Genomic DNA, 20,126 nt, shown 5'->3' on the forward strand with positions numbered 1-20,126 from the left:
CAAATACTTCCAGGTTTAGCATTACAGACCTTTATAAGAGCAAAACTATTTCTATGGAGAAGGTTTGAGAAGTAACAAAAATGAGATGCAAGCAAAGGCTTTTCTCTTAATTGAACCTAGTTCCATTTTGACCTATTATATTAGTCCTGTTAAGATGAACTTGTGTAAGCTTTGGGTTAATGAATGTGGTCATAATTCCTGGGTATTTGCTCTGACCTAGATTTGCTAGCTTGTACTGTCAGTAGGAAGCCTTCTGTAAGGAAAAAATTTAAATAACATGCACAGGTGTATGGGAAATTGGTAATCACAGCCTGAACATTTGATTAATCAGCTGAGGCAAGTGTCGGTTAGCTGTGGGAGCACAGGTGAGAGTAATTGAGCTGTGCTACTGGAAGGGGTGGAGCTTGACTCCATCTCCTCTAGACCTCATTTAAGGGCTGACCACCACTAAGGCAGCATCTCTTGGAGATTGCTCCTCGGTGGAGATTGTCTCAGCGGTTCCCAGCAGACCAAAGGCTTCCATACGGGTGAGTTTTTCCTGTAAATAACCTTTTGGGTATTTACAACTACCATCTTTCTTTCCATTATTGTCGCTGTACAACAGGCATATATACATGCACAAATGTACCCGTACACGCTGTAGCAGAAATGCTAAGACACAGCTTGAACCAGTGATTGAGCACCTGGTGGGATGGTAGGGCCAGCACAGGGGAGCTCAGTTGCATGCAGTGCAGCTGAATGACTGGAAAGGATGGAGCCAGGATCCTCACTTAAGGGTTGGCAGTGGAGGCAAGGGGATCTTGCTGAAGATCCCTGCCTACCTGAGGCCTTCAAAAGGTAAGCAGTTTTTTTTTCTTCTTTCTTTTCTGTGTTCACATCTTCTGCATTTGGGCTTGTCCTCTTTTGCTGTAGCCAAAGACTTTGCCACCCTGCTGTTATTGCTGTACTTTCCATCACATGTGTGCATTACACACACATATAAAATAGATGCATTTTATATGTCTTTTATTAAAGTATGTATGTAGAGAGAACTTTAAAATGTATGCAGTATTATATTCTTCAATAGATGGAATAAGAAACATCAGGCGAAGGCATAAATGCAGGATTCTTAAGGTGATCTTCACAACCAACTTGTGGGCTGATATATCTCAGTTTCCTGCTTCTGGATTTGATAGCTCACAGTCAAACTGTAGTGGATAATGAAATCTCATGGTGCTGCCATGTTAAATGTAAGAGCTTGCAGCCATAGGATTCTGAGATTTAGAGAAAGCAGCAAAGACTGATTTGGTCCTTGCTTAAGGCAAAACTGGCTTTTAAAGGGAAAGCCCTTGCTGAGTCGAAGGCTAATAAGAAATGTAATGAAATGATATTTCAATCATATCTAGCAAGCCAAATGGGATTGACTGTTGTGTTATAAAGTCAAGTTTCAGAGCTTTATTTGCTCCTGGGCAAAGTGGTAAACATGATATTTCCTTCTTACTTGGGAGAAAGCAAAAGTACAAGTTAGATTTGTGCCTAACTTTAGCCTGCAAGCTTTAATTGAACTTGGGGCTCAGGGTTGCATTACTACTAGGTGGCTTGGCTGCAGATTTCCCATGTATAATGTCTCTTACTTTCTTTGGAGGCATGAATGGAATCTGTCCTTGGGCTGCCTCTCTGTATTAATGAAACTGGTAAGCTGTATTGATCTTAAAGAACTTTGCTTCCTTTCTAAAACTTGTCTGAATCAATTGACAGGTGCAGAGTTATTAGGGACTCAGAGCCTGGTTCACAGCTGCCATGATGTTGTAAATTGCATTTCCTGTGGAAAGCAACTCAAAACCCAAGTAAATTCTTGGAGAAAAGCCTAAGCACAGTGGCTCTGTCCTTGATTGGAGGCACTTCTATTTTCAATTAAGAAAGGTGAACTCTACGAGCTTTGTTTACTTCATTGATACAGGACACTGTAGACTGGTGTCTTGCTAATACTGGGCTATCTTTCATGCTTAAGGAGCAGCCCCTGAGTGTTTTCAAGTCAGTCTCTGGACTGTCCCATTATTTTCCTTTTCAGTGCAGTTTTGTACTGCACGCTAATCAGCCTTCCTTCCAGACAAGATTCCACTGAGATGGCTTTGCTTTAAGAAAGGATAAAATGGAACTAATGATATTTGTTTTTTTTTTTTCCCCCACACCAATGTGAATGAGCCCGGTTCTGAAGTTAGTGACATTTGTATGAGGTCTCATGAGCAGTGGGAGCTTTGAAGGGCTCTAGTCTCTGCCCTGACTGCAGGCTGGTGATTGAGAACTACAGGCTGTATTGCTCTGGGTTGGGAGTTATGCAGGTGGATGCGTGCCACCATGTGCTGCAAAACACAGGTGTTGACTCAGCTATGCCTGGCTATATGCTATTGGACTAGGAGGCTGCTAAGGAATCTTGGGGGTTTTGAATATTGATTTGGATGATAAACTGGTTGTTTAAGCATAACGCTAAGAATGAATGTTTCAGCACAGCTGTGCTTTTTGGTACTGCTGCTTCTGAAGAATGTCCTTGCTGTTGCTAGCTCTGATTTGTTGCCATCCAGAATGTTTTCTTTTTTTCTTTCTTTTTCTCCTTTCTATTTCCCTGTAATGAACATAATAAAAAATGCAGAAATGTGACCTCGGGAGTCAAGATACAGACTCCAATAATTGTTCACTGTCTCCATATTTATATTAGATTTTCTGAGGCTGTTTTTTCCTCTATTTGCTGGGGAAAAAAATCCATACAAATGAAATACAAGCACAGTCAGTAAATAATAATGAAAAGGTAAATTCATTTTACAGACAAGCCAGTGCATGTAAGACATCATTTGGAATGATGGTGATGCTTTTTTTGTTGCACAGATCACAAAGCTATTACAGTCTTTCAAAATTAATATCTGGCTTTTAGGCTCTATAATGGTGTGTATGACCTCTTCTTACCCTTTGGCTATTGAGAAAAATGATATTGTTGTTTTAAAATACTAGACAGACATGAGATATGGAAGCAGCAGCCTTATCCAGGAAGACATGCCACTAGTTTACACAGGACGGGCAAGTGTTTGAGTTACCTTATTGCACTGCAGACTGTGAGAGGGCTACCACCACTTAGACAGATGTGTAAGGAGTCACCTGGGTCTGAGCTTTCATGGAGCTACACCTGCAACAGAGTGGGGAGGCACAGAAAAATCCCCCTGGCTACTTCCTCTTCTTTATAGTCTAGTTGTGGCATAGGGGCAGAAAATCTCTGCTTTCCAGGTTGCTGTTTCAGCATCTGTGTTGGGAAGGGCATCCTGGTAAGACATTACCCTGCTAAATTCCAGGATGTTTCCTGTGTTCCCATCAGCAGTAGCACCTTTGTCCTTAAGCCCTGTGGTAGCGTACATCCACAGGCTGGATTATATCCAGTTTCTTATCACACACCAGGTGATTCTATATGTGTATGGCATATATCAAAGATGTGAATTGACAGGGGTTTTAATTTCAGTGCAAGAGACTGATAACCTCTGTTTACATGGGTTGATAGTGATAGGACAAGGAGGAATGGTTATAAACTGAGACAGGAGAGGTTTAAGTTAGATACTAGGAGGAAGATTTTCACACAGAGGATGGTGGCACACTGGAACAGGTTGCCCAAGGAGGTTTTAGATGCCCTTTCTTTTATTCGTAACCTCACATGTTGGAAGGAAAGGAGGGTCAGTCACACTTCAGTAATTCCCATGTGCTTCTCTTGTAACTAACCCGGAACCTTTGTTCTGAGGCACACGTATGGGCTTTCTGCAGCTTAAATTAATGAGTAGTGAACAAATGATCAATTCCTGTGGATACTGTATGCTGTAGTGGCAGGCCTGACAACCTCATATCTTAAGCTTGAGGTACCAGAAGATCTTTGGGGATTCTGACATTTCTATAAAGATAGGGTTCAAATGTAAGTCTTCAGAAGCTTAGAAATAGCACAAATGGGCCAGCTCTCTGAAATTATAGTTAACACCTTCCTCATAATTTGTAATAATTGGCGAGGGAGTGCATTCATGGCTTCTGTGGAATACCTTGCTGCTCAGAGTATGCTGTATTCAAACCCAGCTCAATTGTTTCTTTTTTACCACCTCAATATCTTTTGGAGTAGCAATCAACTCTTCATGTACCACCAGGGCCAAGCTTTAGTTTTCAACTTAGAGGTGTTGTTCCTCGCAGTGCTCTGCGTATGTTTCAGTCAGGACATTCTTGCACTCTCACTTGTCCATATAGAAATGTAATGTGCTTCAAAGGAGGTCAAAATAAACTCTGAAGGTGGCAACAGCACATATCTTAGATTCTGCTTCTCCCTTGAAATGACATGTACTCATTTATCTCTATGAAAACTCATAGGGAATTGACAATCGAGCGCTGTCTGAAGATTGGGGTTTCTAGTTTCTGTATTTTTGCTGGTCTGTGGTCCTTAGGTTATTTGAGCAAGGTGATTTACTGCAGTGTGAGCAGAGGTTTTGGAAGCATCATGAGAAGGATGGAATGGCTTGGTAAACGTTGTGCTAAGAATTAAGACTGAGAACTACCTTTTTAACCAAGAATGTCATTGCTTTATTGCTTTGCGGTGTAGAGACAAGTTTAAGATTTAACAGGTGTGTGCTCACTAGCAAGTACTCACCAGCAGCCTGTCTTAATTGGTTCAGGAGGTGCTGTTTCTAATAGCCAAATTTAGGGCATGCTGCTACTTTTGTCAGATTAGTATTCTAGGCAATCAGCTTCTGTTACACAGAAGCAGACTTGGACTCTACAGGTGATTCCTGAACTGAAGTTATTGTTGTGAGTAAACTATTGGGAGTTTAGTCAGGACAAACAGAGCCCAGCAAGACCAGGTTTTGGGGGCTGTGCAGAGCTGAGGAGTACTGGCAGAGTTCAGCTTGTAGCAGTTCATCCTGCAGTAACCTCTTGTCCCCAGAGAGCTGGAGGTCATATGTTACGCATGCGAAGGCTTTGGTTTGGCAATTTTTACCTTTACAGTTCGACTGTTCAGAGGGAAGATAAGGCTTCCTGCAATGTTACAGTCTGGGTTTTGTTAAGGCTTAGGTGATTAGCACAGTAGCGGAGTGCATGTATACTACTGCCTGTGTTTGTGGTCAGAAGTCTTTCCTGGGCATTCAGAGCTCTCTGTTCTTTGAGAGGGTGAGCTGTTCATTTATTGTTGGTGGCTCTTTGAAATCCTTTTGTTATGATACAGCTCTCTATTCTTAAAGTTTCTTTTATTCATAATCTCATGTTTTGGAAGGAAAGTGGGGTCAGTCACACTTGGGTAATTCCCGTGCTTCTCTTGTAACTAACCTGGAACCTTTGTTCTGAACCTTTGTTTATGGGCTTCCTGCAACTTAAATTAGTGAGTAGTGAACTAATGATCAACTCCTGTGGGGCTCATAGTGTCTCTGCTGCTTTTGCATACCCTTGAGATCTATTGGAAAAAGAGCTGGTGTTTTACAGCATGCAGCTAGGGGCCAGTACCAGCTCACGTTTGCATTTTGCCTGACAAGCATATTTCTCAGCAGCGCCCTAAAGCAATAGCAGCTCATCTATATGGTGCACTATTTGCATACTCTAACGAGATGGGCTATAATTGGCCTTCATTGATTTTGTTTTCATTGAGCTAAAATAGAGTCAGAGCTTCTTAGGCAAGAAGAGCTGATTGATTTGTGGTAGGATTCAAGATTATTCAGTTGAAGAAATAATTAATTATGTTCTTATGTAGTAATTGTCAGGGTTTAAGTTTGCTCTTACCATTCAAGCCGGTCCTTCTGAATTTTATCTTTAGGCTGAATCTCTCTTCTTAAAGGCTGGTTTAAGGTGCCAGCACACATAAGGTAGTTCACAAGAAACAACACTCATTTCCTTCTCTACCCCTTCATTACCACTTCCTTTTCTCCCTGCACATCCTTCCCCCTTACCCACGTGCATACAGTTCTTCTTCCCCAATGTTAATTGATCTGCTCCGTTCCTGACAATTTTCTTTTAGAACAGTTCAGAAGGTAAAACACCTTCTTAACCAGAAGCTGAAAAACACAAGGGATATAATTGCTTTCATTGGTAAAAGTGAATGCTAACATGCTGTTAGGATTTTTTTCTTCTTCTAATTTTGAGGCTAACATTTGCCCAAGTGAAAAGCTTCCTCGTGCTGAGTGTGGATGCAGAACAAATAGGCTTAGCTCAGGCATGGGGGTTGCTGATTATGCTCTGTTATACACTTGCGAAACTGATGCTGGATGTGTATGGGAGTGAGCTGTAGTTTTGCTGAAATGGGCATTGTTATGTTTTTTAATTTTATTTTTACCTTGTGTTTTTCTTGCTTTTCTTATAAAGTATCCATTAATTAAAAGTTAGCAGTGTACCTCTAGGCAGACAGTGCTGTATGGCAGAAGCAGATTTGTTTTATGAGCTATTGCCTTAGAACAAAAGCAAGGCTGCAGTGGTCTCGTACAGCAAAGTTAGCACTGGCAGATATGTAACTTAGATGGTAATTAGTATATTTTCTCTTCTTATCTTTTGCTAACAGCATAGTATGGTGGCAACATTTATTCTTTTTAAGTGGTGAATCTCACTGCAAATATGGCATTAAATTATAATGAATTGAATCCAAGCCCTTTATATTCTACTGACAGGAAAGCAGAGTATCTTATACCAAACCAGTACATGACAGAGAAACTTCCTGGGCAAACAACCAACCAAATGTAAGAGATTGTGCTTTGTACAAAATTAGTTCTTAAATAGAAGGCTCATCCACCCTCTTCAATGGATGAAGGGATCCTCAATGAGTGTGCCGGACTCAGCTGCCAATATTAAGTAGGACACAACCCTGGGATGGCCTCAAGTCCTTCAGAAAATGTGAACTGTAAGAATGGGAAAACCAAGACAGAAGAGTGCTGGGAAAATAATAGCTCTGCTTTTTGCTGAGGAGGCAAAGTCTGCTGTGGGCTAACTCCTGCCCCCTCACCACTTACTGTATGTACTCGTACTGGGGAAGAGATGCAGCACTGCTTCAACTTTTGCTGCCTCTGGCACACATGGGCAGGACCGCTGTTCATGTTAGGCACTGCCTCCTCTCCCTCAGCTTGGATACGTTCAGGTGGGTGCATTGTGCTCCAATAATTCTACCTCTTTGCACTTGCGCTGGTGGAAACACTGCAGAAACTGGGGTGAAAAACTGCAACGTTGCTTTTCTTCTGAGCTTCTCAGAAATGGAAGAATTTAACTTGGAAGTTCTATACCACATTAAGGTTTCTCTTTTCTTGCCCTTTGCATTTCCAAGAAAAAGCAGGCAAAAAGGCATTTTGGTATACAGAATAGTTTTGTTTCCACTCATCAATTTCTATAGGAAAAAGAACCTGAAGAAACAGAAGGGAAGCGGATTCTGAGATTGGGTTGTGAGATTTTTTTTTTTAAATATATAAAATTTAAATATTTAAAATTGGAATGAAAACAAATCAAATGTTTTTTGTTTGTTTGTTTTCCAAATCGGGTGTTTCTCAACATCAAGATGGTGACAGATGCTGGCCAGCTCATTCCCTTCAACTGGACTTTCTCATTACATCATCAAAGTTACTCTTCTTTTTTTGACCATGACTGTTCTTTAAATGGATGGTCTTTACTGCTTTCCATAGAGTTGTCTTTTATCCCGTCTCTGTTACTGACCTGCTTTGAGGAGCAGTGGTGAGTCACGTGCAGTCTTTCTTTGCCAAGTTGAAGTGATTCATCAAAGAGTGCCATTTTATTATCAAAAGAAATGGCTGTGCATTAGGACAAAGTGGTAAGCGTCGCCTTGTGTCTGAGTATTTTCTTGCAGAGAATTAACTTGTTTGTACCTCATGGGACTTCCGTGTCATCCCCATCCCCATCTTGCTGTTCTCTCTGCATTAGAGGTCACAGGCCAGTGCAGAGCAATGAAAATAAGAACTGGAATGTCTTGCACCTGTGTTTTATAGCCTTCATAGATTCAGCAGACAACTGGTTGGCAATTTTTGCCTATGTTCAATTCACAGAAGGCATATTTTTTTTTTCATCAAATTTGGACTTTTGTGTATTTCTGCCTTACAACGGTGTTAGCACGTAAGGCAGAGCAGTGCTGTGAACTGTCGAAGCTGATTCCCAAGAGTTTTTGGTATGTTTTCCCTTTGCTTTCATGGAAAACTGGATCAGGTCAATAAATCTGCTTAAGATTTAACATGTATATTACAGGCATCTTAAAATATATGGGCTTGGGATGGATGGGAGCTTCAAAGACTTGTCACTTGTGCTAGACTGGTTGCCTTTAACAATGAAGAATTTTTTATACTGCTATGCTCTGGATAATGAACGATCAGCTTAGCAGAAGATGAGCAGCTTAGGATTATTGGACTGCATACCGTGGAGCTTCAGCTATTGCGTTGTAAAGATAACAAATGATTAATTGATCTCATGCTTTGTACTTATCTTAATTGGTCACAGTGCTTTGGTCCTACTGGCTACTGTAGCAGCTTGGGCTTAGAGAATGCTCTCTGAAGGGAGGGAAAAGGAAAAGTCAAGTTGCATGGGATGAGGGATGGAAAGTGCCACCAGGAAGTTTCCTTACCAGCACATGTTATTGCTGTGAATGAAATGGGAAGGAGAGAGATAGGAAAGAGGAGATTCCAGGTCCAAAGGCAGCACTGACAAATGTGCAGCTCTAATGCTGTGTGTAGAAAGGGAGTGTGACAAACAAACTTTGTCTTAACAGTCTGCAAAAATCTTGAAACATTTACTTCATAAAATGGAAGGAATAAGCTCTTAAACTCTACTATATAAGTTAGGGAATCAGCTGTAGAACTACACTGTTGTTCCTGTAATGAAATGACCCTATAATGACTTGCATCCGGACAAACTGATGGAATAGATGCTTGTTCACTTGTCACCTTGACATGCTGTGTCTTCACTTAGATGGGGACAATAGTTACATACAGTGGGTAAAATAATTTCTTTTGCTAATACTTCTCAAAAGTTTAGGATGAAGCTGGAGGAAAAGTTGTTAAACTGCACTACAGAAATGAAAATGTGGAAATAATGTTGTGGATGTATGGTTGGATGGGTGGAGTATTAACTTCCCAGTACTCTTTATGACTGGGTTGCTGACACAGACAGAAACCCCTGGAGCAAAGTACGGCTTTTAACCAGATATGCTGCCCAATTTTGAAAAGGGCAGGCATCTGTCATTAGTGGCCTGCAGATGTGAAATTCTGTCAGGGGGAAAACAAGTCAGTTCTCTAATGTGCTGTTTCTGGTTCTGCAACTTTGAAATAATTGCCAATGTAAGAGTTGAAACAGATACAAATGAATGTGCTGTGATGTTAGCAAATGGAGGGTATGTTAATCTTGGTGTGAAGAGTCTCAGTATGTTAATAATGATCAAATGAAATTGCACATTAATAACAATCATAAGTCATATTGAATGTCTGCGGCGCTTTCTGCCCAGATGCTCCAAAAATGTTTTGTGAACCTTGGGAAATCACAACTAGATAAAGGTAAGCAACATTGTCCACCATAGACAGTGCAGGGAGAAAGTGAAATTAGAGATTAGTAAGACTCATCTCAGTCCACCAGATTTTCCTGGAGCAGAACTGGAGTTTTGTCACTTGGTCTTGCACGCAGAGTTTTCTGTTCATTGATATTGCCAGACAGCAGGTCTCTTCTGGGTTAACTGCAGTTGGAGAACTGCAGCAAAACTTGCTAGTTCTGCCTGCCACCTTTGATGCTAATGAGTGGTTTCCTCTTTATACAATTTTTGGCACCCAGGATGCCCTCAGAAGGTAGCAAGTATTAAGTATTTCATAGAAGTAAGGTATGAACATTTTCTAAGGTTTGTTTCTTAATTTGTTTCTATTTCCATTAACTTTTTAAACTGTGCATCTTGTCTCATAAAATGATGAACGCTTTCCAATTTATTGAAACAGTTGTTCTATAAAAGAGCAATCTGCTCGAGCAACTCCTTGTACTGATACATCATCATCAACCTTAGTAATGAGCGGGAGAGAGAAATAGGGATGCTTCTGGCTCCATTGAAAACATTTGTAGATTCTATCTGGAACAGATTTTATTAAAATTGCAACAAACTTTATAAAGCTCAATATACGCTTCATTAAGGGAACATTACCTTACAATTATGATTAATTAGATTAAACTTATGAAAGTATGTTATTTGTTCAAATCAAAAGGGTGGCGGGGAAGAATGATGGATGATGAAAGAGTGTGATAAATGAAGAAAGCAGCTGAACTAAATTGAATGTGTATTCATCCGTTTTCACTTCATAACTAATGATAAATTGAGCATGTCACATTTAACAATACATGTCTGAGCTTAAGCACAGTCTCAGTTTCTGCGCTCTAATGTCTTTTGTCAGGTAGCTGCATCCAGGGGACGTGATATTTTGTTTGGAGAAACCTACACAATTCATTATCAATCTGTCCCTGCAACTGAAATCACAGATGAAAGCTCCTGCTCTCTCGAAATAAAATCACGGAGGTCTCAATTAGGACAGAGTTGTCCAGGAAGCGCAGTCTGACTGTGATGTGTTAATTTGACTTGAAAAGCAAGTGATGTATTGAAAATCGTGCGTTGTTGACAAGAATACAGTTTGGGATAATTGCGAACTTGAATGAGCTTGCGAGGGTCAGAGTCTAACTCAGTGGCTCAGTCCCTTGCAGCTACTTGTGGGAGATGCTGTTCAGCATCAACTGAAATGTCAGAATTTAGTCCCAGATACTCAGGGGACTCTGTGTGGGCAGTGAATCTGTATGGACAATGCCTAGATGCAGAATAGTTTCACATACATATGAACTCATGCCACGTCTTTTTCTTGGTTAATCATTTTATCTTTCTGCAGGTAATCTGGAAAATGGTCTTTCCAGTGGTAATCAGCAATTCTGCTTCTCTTCTTGGTCATAATAGATGTGAAGCAAGGGAACAGCAGTGGATGAGTACTGAGGATCTGAGTTTTGTTTTTAACAAAAGCAGTTTTTTCTGGGATCACTAAAAGCTTTGGCCGATGTTTCATACCAACAATGTTTTTTTAGCTGACTTGGCTCTTCCATTCCTGTTCCAAAGCTATTTGAACATTTCAGGCCAAAGTCAGTGGTGATGGATTGAGCTGTACTGAGCTACACCACAAAGAGATTTTGGGTGTGAGATGTTCAGCATTTCCAGAAATAGTTCAACTGTGATCCTGCAAATCCTTGTGTGCTATAGACCACAGAACTGAGAAAGGGATGCTGTGTTGTTTAAGACATAACAAAGACCAATTGCAGAAGGAACCGGATGCACAAAATAATAACCCTAGTATTCCAAAGCCAAATTGGAAACAAATGAAATGATGTGAGTATGTTCAGTCACCCTATAAAGGGTTTGCAGTGCAGAAACAGTGGTAGCGTGTGTAGGGTATGTAAATGTTAGTAGTGTACATACATAATATAGCATATACATTGAACTTTTTATCTTTTAAGGATGGTGTGAACACTGGTTATTAAGCCAATTAGCTCTTACTTCCAAAAATGATTGTTTTTGAGGCCTTAATTCAGGAGTTGACCAAACCTCACTGCTACATGATGCTATACATAAGCATGGATGTCGAACAGGTTCTGGAAAATGAAACTGTTTGAAGAAAGCTTGGTGACACTTAGCTCTACCAGCCTTCGGATTGGCTCTATCAGTCAGGTTAATAGAAGAAGGATTATGTTTAAATGACAGAGTGTAATGAAATAATTCTGCAGTTCAGTGATGTAGTTACTGGCAACAAAAGTTTAGGGAATTTAGTGCAAGTCTGGTGTGAAGTAGCTGGTTTTTATCAGTGTAGCTGCATATTTTGTGTGATTGTAGCTGACACATAAAGTGCACAATTTGTGCCTATCCTTGGCTGTTATTGGTAGTGCTTCTCAAACAGTTGTTTATGGCTGCCACAGAAATATTTGACTGCTCCCTGACTGAGGGGGATTGTTTTGAAAAATGATCTGTGCTGTGAATATATTAAAGACACCAGGGAACAGAGTTGTGTGAAGCATGCAGCTGTTTTAGCCATCTCTAGCTGTGGTATCTCAGTAGCTGATTTTTGCCATGAAGTTAGATGTGGGTGAGAATGGAGGGTGTGAAGCGATTGGAAATATTCCCGTGGGATCTTTGGTTTTCTGTCCTTATAGCAGTAAGTTTGCATTTGTGTGTTTTCACCTCTGCAAGCCCCTTTCCTGCCAACTCCACCCTGCTTCGGCTGCTGTGTTCTCTTGTAGGAGAGGATGAGTTGATTGAGCAAGATGAGAAGGTGACTCTTCTGGAGGAAGTGCTACAGACAGTTCAGTTCTATTGAGGAAGACGCTTCTTTTACATGCTACCACTTAGAATGTCACAGTTCGAGACTCCTTGAAAGAAGATGACTGTGAGTACTTTCTTAGACTTTCCGGATGTATCCAAGTCTTTGCAGCATGAGCACCAATAAAATGAAGATATTGGGAATTATTTCTTTCTTAAAAGGTAGCCTTTCATCTTTAGAAAGGCCACCCTTCCCCCATGGTTGGGTAGAAGCAGAAGGTAGAGAGAGGAGGCATGGGTGCAGGAATCATTAAAATGAAATGTGACTCATGTTCATTAAAGGCAAGCTAGCAGAATGTCTGATATTAGTGGCTGCGTAATGATTAGAGCTTCCTGTAATAATGATGATGGCGATTCAACTATATGAATTGAACATTCATTCTAAGTTAATTCACATCCTTTTAACTAATAAGTTATTTAAGGGAACAAAAAAAAAAAAAAGCCTTTTTTAGCTGGCAATTTGAATAGACTGGAATAACACTGAGATAGGCAATCCTCTGTCTGCACGGGGGGATCTGAACACTAATTTGTATCTGAACTGTACTCTGAGGGCACACATGTATTTGTTTATAAATCACTGCATCTCTGCTAAGTCAGAAGCCATCTTCCTGCTGGAACTTATAGGTGTGTTCACTACTAATGTGTTTCCAGTCAAGATTATAATAAAGAATCATGCTTTAGCGTGAGATTACTTAAAAAGAACTTCACTTTGAATTTTGGATTTCTGAGGCATAGCAGGGAGATGAGAGATTTGTTGTTTGCCATATAATAATTTGCTATGTCAGTTTTGAGAAAGAAACCATGGTCTACAGATATTACTCATCTGTGGGGGTGTGAAGAAGGAAAGAATTGTTTCTTGTATATAGGAAAGATAAACTTTAGAATAGTGAGATGCAAAGGAAGGCAAAGCATTTAGATCAAATAGTGAATAAAAGCTTTGGAAGTGGTAGCTTTGCTGTAGTATCTCAGCAAGGAGGAAAAACCTGTGGTTAAAGCTGTTTAAAGGTAGCCTGGATTGGGGGAAGTGGAGGAGAAGCAGATAAAGTGGCCCCAATGAACGGGTGAGTGGATGCACTAGGATAATCAGACTCTTGTGCATGTAGTTTTGCTCATTCTGAAGGTCTGGACCCATTAGTAAATTGAAGACCTTAGAAGCTGTTCCACTAAAGTCAACTTCTGGATGTTTGGAATTTCACCTGAACAACTAAAGGAAGTTAATAACGTGAGTGTTCTCATCAGTTTGTACAATGCTCAGTTGACACAGGCATGTCAAAGAAAACTGTCAGTGTAATTAGACTTAAGCACTGTAGAGGAAACTGTGCTGTTTGAGCATTGTAAACTTCTCAGATGCAACAATCGAATTAGTATTATAATTTTCCATTTAAGTATTACAAGTCTTAAAATACTTCTTGTGTTGCTGTACACAACAAGATTACTCATCAAAACTTTGGCTCTCAGCACCACTGAAATTTGGAGGAATTCCAAATGATGTTGTGAAGTGAGAGGGTCAAACTGAACTTCAGATAAATATAATTTGGCATGAATCTGGATGATATATTCTAATGCCTTCATACATTCAACTTGATTCATTTAGGTTCTAGTATTTGAAAGCGTTTTCAGATTTATTTGAGCAGAAACAAAAAAACTGCAGGAATTGTGATGAGCTTTCCATAAATTATTCCTCAGGTTGTTGTCTTGTTTTTGACATTCAGTCTTACCTGCAAAACTCTGTCAGTATCTGTCTTCTGCTGGAGTCATTTCAGGCATTTATTGCATTGTGTGTTAATCATGTGAGAATGAATGTACAGTTATTTGAGATGTAATTCTGACTGGCTGGAAGAATGATTCCTTTTGGATGCTAACAAATTCTTGAGGAGGGCTTGCTGGTGAGTGGTTTGCCTGGGTGCCCTGCAGGCTCGAGGTGCTGTCCAGTGTTGTTTTCTGGGTGAAATCTGCAAATTTGACTTGAAAGAATTTTTTCTTCCTTTAAGATGAGAACTTTCCTGGTTTTCAGTGGAAGAGGTTTGGTTCTTCAGAGGTACAAGAAGTCCTCATTGCATTAAAAGAACCTCTGGAATAGCAGTATTGGAATACACTCAAGATCAGGCTAGGACAATGTTTTAATTATTTAAATGTGTTCATCTGTGTCAGTTAAAAAAATTCCCACTTCAGAGTATAACTGATTTGGAATAATCTTTAGAGACTGGCCCACTTCTCATCCATAGCACTGAGAGGAAAAAATCACTTCAAATTTTCTTAAGCAAGAAAACAAATAATAGAGTCATAGAATGGCCTGGGTTGAAAAGGACCACAGTGATCATTGAGTTTCAACCCCCTGCTATGTGCAGGGTCACCAGCCACCAGACCAGGCTGCCCAGAGCCACATCCAGCCTTTTTGCATAGCTTCTGCCATAGGGGCTATTTCTGATAAGATAATAATTTTATTAGATTTAAATTAATCATCTGAGTGGATTGCATATGTTTAGACGTGGGTCTGAAAGACACAGTGTACTGAACTGAGAGCTCAGCATAGCTTGCAATCTCGACATAAAATCTGTCTGACTTTATAACTTGTGTATGAATTGTAGAGTCTAAGTTGTCCTTTGTGAAAGGCAAATATCTAGTAGCATGTTGAGCAGTTTTGTATTTCTTGGGAGGCTTACCTGTTCTGATTTTAAGCCATACTGCTTCCCTCAGAAGTCTAGTGTGCTTTCAGATTCTTCACTCATGACAAGGCCCATGATAATTGTGGACCATGACAGAAACATTGAAGAATACTGAGTATTCCAATCCAAACTGTAAATTAGTTTTTGAATATGTGGCAAGGCTGACATATGTGTTGCCTGCAGCTTTCTAGTTTCCATGGAAGATAGTTGGATGTTAGAAATGCTGTTATCTTCTCATACTGAATATGAAAACTGCATCCAGCTTTACTGTGAAATTCACAAAGAACTCAGCTTTTGGGCAGTTGTCAAAAGAGCTTTTTATCCTTCCAATCTGGTCATCCACTCATCTGCATTTTAGTTCCATGGGGAACCACTTGAAAAAAGCTTATTTCCTCTATTGCCTCTCCCAGTACTCTCCTTTCCTTCTACCTCCCTCTTTTAACCTCATCTAGATACCTATTAGCTTGCTCTTTCAATAACACTGCTCTGGCTTCCATGAAAGTGCTTTTTAATGTAGGAGATGTACTTCAGCCATAACACCAGGGTCACTTTCTGAGTAACATTTTATGGGATTGATTAAACTTTAACACCATAACTGTTGACTTTATAGGCCAAGGAAGAGACTCTGAGTGCTAAGCTCTGGATAATTTGTGCTTCACAATTTTTTAAAATCAAATAGATGTAAGAGTTTAATGTATTTGATAAAGTAGCCCTCTATTTTTTCCTCCGAGTCTCCTATTTTAAAAGACCCCCAACATTTAACATGAAATAAAGTCTTTAACACTAATGAAGTAAAATTATAGTAAATAACCACTTAAAAAAAAAAAAGCAAAAGGTGTACAGCCCTATTAGAAGAATATGAGAAAAGATATAATTTGCCTGGTTCCAAATGTGAGCACCTCATAGAAAGCACCTCATACATAGAAAGTTAATGAAGGGGTACTGTTGGCTGGGAGCTGAGGTTGCAAAAATGCTTTATTTTTGCTCTCTGGGAATTCTTGTGTCTCCAAAATTGCTTTTTGCACCAGCCTTACTGCTGATAAGTTGCTGAACAGGATCACATCCCTGCGTGTACCAAGTAGGAAGGTGCGTGTAGAGAAGTGCTTGATGGAAGAGTGTGGCTGAGGACCAGAGGACAGTTCTCATGTTGGTTGCAGTCTCCCACATCTGTAAGCAGTTGCCTGTGATCTCATAACCTGCTAGTGGCTAGCAGAGTACTTCTTTGCCAGGATCTGGTTCTTTTCTTTTGCTTATGGGAAATTTCTCTGGCTGAAGTTGTTGTGCTTTTCCTTATTACACTGGTTTTCTGACTCAGCATAAGGGATGTGGGATTACGTTGGTTTGTGATGTCAGTTGAGTTAAAATCCAGTGCGTGGTAGACCTTGGAGGCTGTGATACAGAGGTTTGGTTTTGTGCTATTTGTGCAAGTCAACTGCAGGTTCCCTGGAGACCCTGGGGATATATCTAAGCTGTTAGGATATGCTGCATCCTGTAAGAATGGCTCCTCAGTGCACTGCACCTTTCTGCTCTGCCTAGTGGAAACTTGCATCTGGGAAATTTATGTTCAGATAGGTATTATGAACATTAACTTCCAGTGGGATTTCCAGTCCTCAGACTATAAATGATAATTAAAATCTCTTGATGAATCCCTCAAAGCATTAAGCCTGTATTGTGGTGAAACCCAGGCATCTTCAAGGTGAGGGAGACCTTCCTAGTGGGATAAGATGACTTGGTGTGACCATTGAGTGTAGTTATGGCCTGGCATTAGCAGACTTGCTGATGAAGTCATGGTAAGATTGTTATTTTAGAAAATCAATAACGTGGTTAATAGTCTTGTCCTAACGTTTCTTGGGAAGGGTAATTGTACGCTTGAAAAAAGAGCCAAATTTTAAAAGCCTTGTGGCTTACCATTTGAGTTGAAATGTTTCTAAATTGAAAACTAGATCGTGCTTCTATTGCTAGCATCCAGAAAAAGTTCACCTACTTGATCATCTCAGTCAATTTTCCCTTCTGAGACACGAAGGAGTCACACAGAGGGGCGCTATTGCTCGGCTGAATGCACGATAAATTGGCCTCTGAGGAAGTCACATATCCTGAGAGCTGCTGGAAAAATCTGGAGATGCCTGACACCATTGCCAGTAGACCCAACAGATGTGCATCTCCTACTGCTGCTCTTCAGACTCCTTGTAGTGGAGGGGGGTAGAGAGAGCAGTGAACTGAGGGCAGATATTGAGGACTGCCTGAAACTTATTCCATCAGAAGTTCAACAGTGCTGTCAATGTGGACTGGATGTTATAACCAGTGCTGAAGAGGCAGTCTGTGGTTTAGGAGGTCCCTGAAATAACTGCAAACTGAGATTAACATCCAGGAGAAAATGTACTCCGTCTTGATCTCATGCCGTTTGTCTGGGATTCTGATGCTCAAAGCTGTCAGAGATAGGTGTGTTACTGAATGGATCTTGAATCTGTTCCTTGGTGCTTGTGAAAACCCTGCTCTTAACTAGTATTTAAAACTGTTGTGGCTGCTAGAGTTAAGCATATGAAATGTAACAGACTTCGTTTTTTTGTTTGCCCAGGTTTTCATTTTATCCTGGCTTCTCTGACTTGAAAAAAATAGAAATTGGAAGAGTTTTGTTTTTTTTCTTCCTTCTTTGATCTTGTTCTTTGCAAAGCTGGATGTCTACAGCCTGTGGACCATTTTTGTGCACAAAGAGCTGCATATTCATAAGCCAGAACTTCATATTTTTTTAAGATTAAGGAACACAGGCCAAGGTCAGGTGAAATTTAAAAAAAAAAAAAAAAGAAAAGAAAAAAGAAAATCTCCTTAAAAGTGCAAAGTCTGTAGTTTCTCTGGATTACTGTGCTTTCTCAGCTGTGGTAACCGAAACGTTGTTATTTCTGCACATAGACTGAATCCAGGAAAGTTCAGCTTGCCTGTGGAAGGGAGAAGGGATCTTGATCTACGTTCCCTAGATGGATTTCAAAACTAAGTGTAAGGCTGCAAATGTTGGAGTCTTGTGGAGGCTGAAAATTAACTGTATCAGCTGCTTTCTTTTCTGCCCTACCTCTATTTTTTGTCTTTCTCCTTCACATGGATTTTTTTAACTAAATTTATATTTTCTCTTCCCAACTTTCCCAGTGCCTTTCCCCCTGTTTTTGTTCTCTGTCTCCTTCTCATGGTTGTTTCTTTTGCCTGCCGATACTTCATCATTCTGTCCACTCAACAAAGCAGTCTAGTAAACATGAGGTGTCTTTTCCCTTCCACCTTAACGAGTTGATCTGTATATTCTCCTTATGTCAGATCCATTTCTTAAATAATTTCTCACCAGCTGTTTCATTCTCTCTCTGAATCTATGCAGGATTGTTACTTGCGATTCTCCTTCAGTATTTCCCTTGCTTTCGGGTCCTATGTCCTTCAGCGTGCCACTTTGGCTGATACATTGAAGTCTCAAGAGAGCCTGGCAGGCACTGTTGCTCTTTTCTGATCTTGCCAATTGTAATATTTCTTCTATGCAAGTCACCTCATAATTTGAGTGAGGTCAGGCAGGACCTGAGAGCTGAACCTGTCCTGTCCAATGAATCAGCAGCGTGATGGAAAGAATTTGTGCAAACCATCACAATGATTTTATTTGTTCCCATGCTGAGGACAGGTCTCATTGTTTCTCAGTTGTTTTTTTGTTTTTTTTTTCTTTTCTGTAGTAATCAGTAAAAGTGGAGAATGCACTAAGGACCAGCACAAACCTTCTGCATCCTCAACATGGGCCTTGAGCCAGTCCTCCTAGCACACAAAAAACAGAAGAAAGATGCTGAAACCAAACCTGGTCGGTTGTAGTTTATTACAAACTGGTTTTGTTCCTCACAGGAGTTGCTTACCACCACTTAGTTCCTGAGAGTTGCTTCTCACTTACGGCCATGTAGATTGTCTTTCAGATCTGTAATTATCTGCTTCCTCAGATAAAAGCACTAGACCAGAAATTTTACGTTACTGCGCGTTTACCACTGTTTTGAGACTCTCAAAATAGAGAAGGTGGTATTTTTTATTTGAACAAAGTGTACTTCGAGACTTAAGTTGTGTTATAATAGCACATCTACCTGCTACCATTATTTTAATAAAATGAGAGCTGCTCTGGACTCAGCAGCAGTTATTTTGGCATCAGATAAATTCCTGAAGGATTTGAATCTCACTCCTGATCCAAACCTAAATTTCTCTTTTTGAGCACTTGTACTGTAATAAGATTGATCATAAGAAAAACACAAAATATAGAGGATTTGAACCCTTGGGGAAAGCTTCTCTGCATGTAAATACCGTGGAAAGAAAAAGCTTAGGAGGTAAAAATGTGACTATAAAACTCAGTGTGTCCACAGACTGATTTTACCAACGAGTCAGACCAAAAAGATGAAGATAAAATATGCTCCATGTGTGTACTGTGTGTACTCCTGCCTAAAGCTAAGCTTGCTTTTCTGGGGAAGCTTTTCACCTACAGCCTCAAGGCTGGTGTGCTTTTCAAAGCAATCTGTCTTTAAAGGTGAAGATGGTAGCTTTAAATTCTCTTTTCAAATGAGTTTGCGCATGTGGAACAAGAACACTTCAGAAATTAATTTAGCCTGATTTTCTGGAAAACTTGAATGGAGACCAATTTAGATACAGCTCTTTGGAATTTCCAACCTTTTTTATATATCTCTTCATACTCTGAATATTTTCTTTCCACCAAAATAAATCAGGCACGTTAGTAGCCAAGACGTGAGTTAGACCCACTGCAGCTTTTCATTGCCTGTGGGCTTTGGGGCATAGGCAGTCTGAGTCCTGTTCCAAAAGGAGCAGATGTGGTCTGCTCTTCCTTCCTGTTGTGTATTTACCAAGGAAAAATATATTTTGTCCATAGACTGTCCAAATAGATTCTTAAATCCAGTGTGTGTTGTCTTTGCTTACGTGAATAGCACCTCCAGGGACAGCAGCCTTACCCTTGTTGCTCCTTGCCCAAGGAAGATGCTATGCAGGCAGCAAGGCTGTTGCAATCTAGCCATGACACATTAGCAACGCAAAGCACTTTTAATTCTCACCATAAGTTTTAGCACACTCCTCTCTCTTGAGGACACTGCCAAAGCAGGCATTAATCA

General features: G+C 40.2%; 1 long non-coding RNA gene across 1 annotated transcript; it reads left to right on the forward strand.

The window, feature by feature from the left end:
* Positions 1-397: 397 nt before the first annotated feature.
* On the forward strand, positions 398-19,137 carry LOC107313370. The gene is made up of 4 exons (XR_001554970.2): positions 398-527; positions 12,265-12,410; positions 17,917-18,000; positions 18,708-19,137. It is a non-coding gene; the product is annotated as an uncharacterized LOC107313370 (long non-coding RNA).
* Positions 19,138-20,126: the final 989 nt, after the last annotated feature.

Source organism: Coturnix japonica, chromosome 4, assembly GCF_001577835.2.
Source record: "Coturnix japonica isolate 7356 chromosome 4, Coturnix japonica 2.1, whole genome shotgun sequence".
Lineage (NCBI taxonomy): Eukaryota > Metazoa > Chordata > Aves > Galliformes > Phasianidae > Coturnix > Coturnix japonica.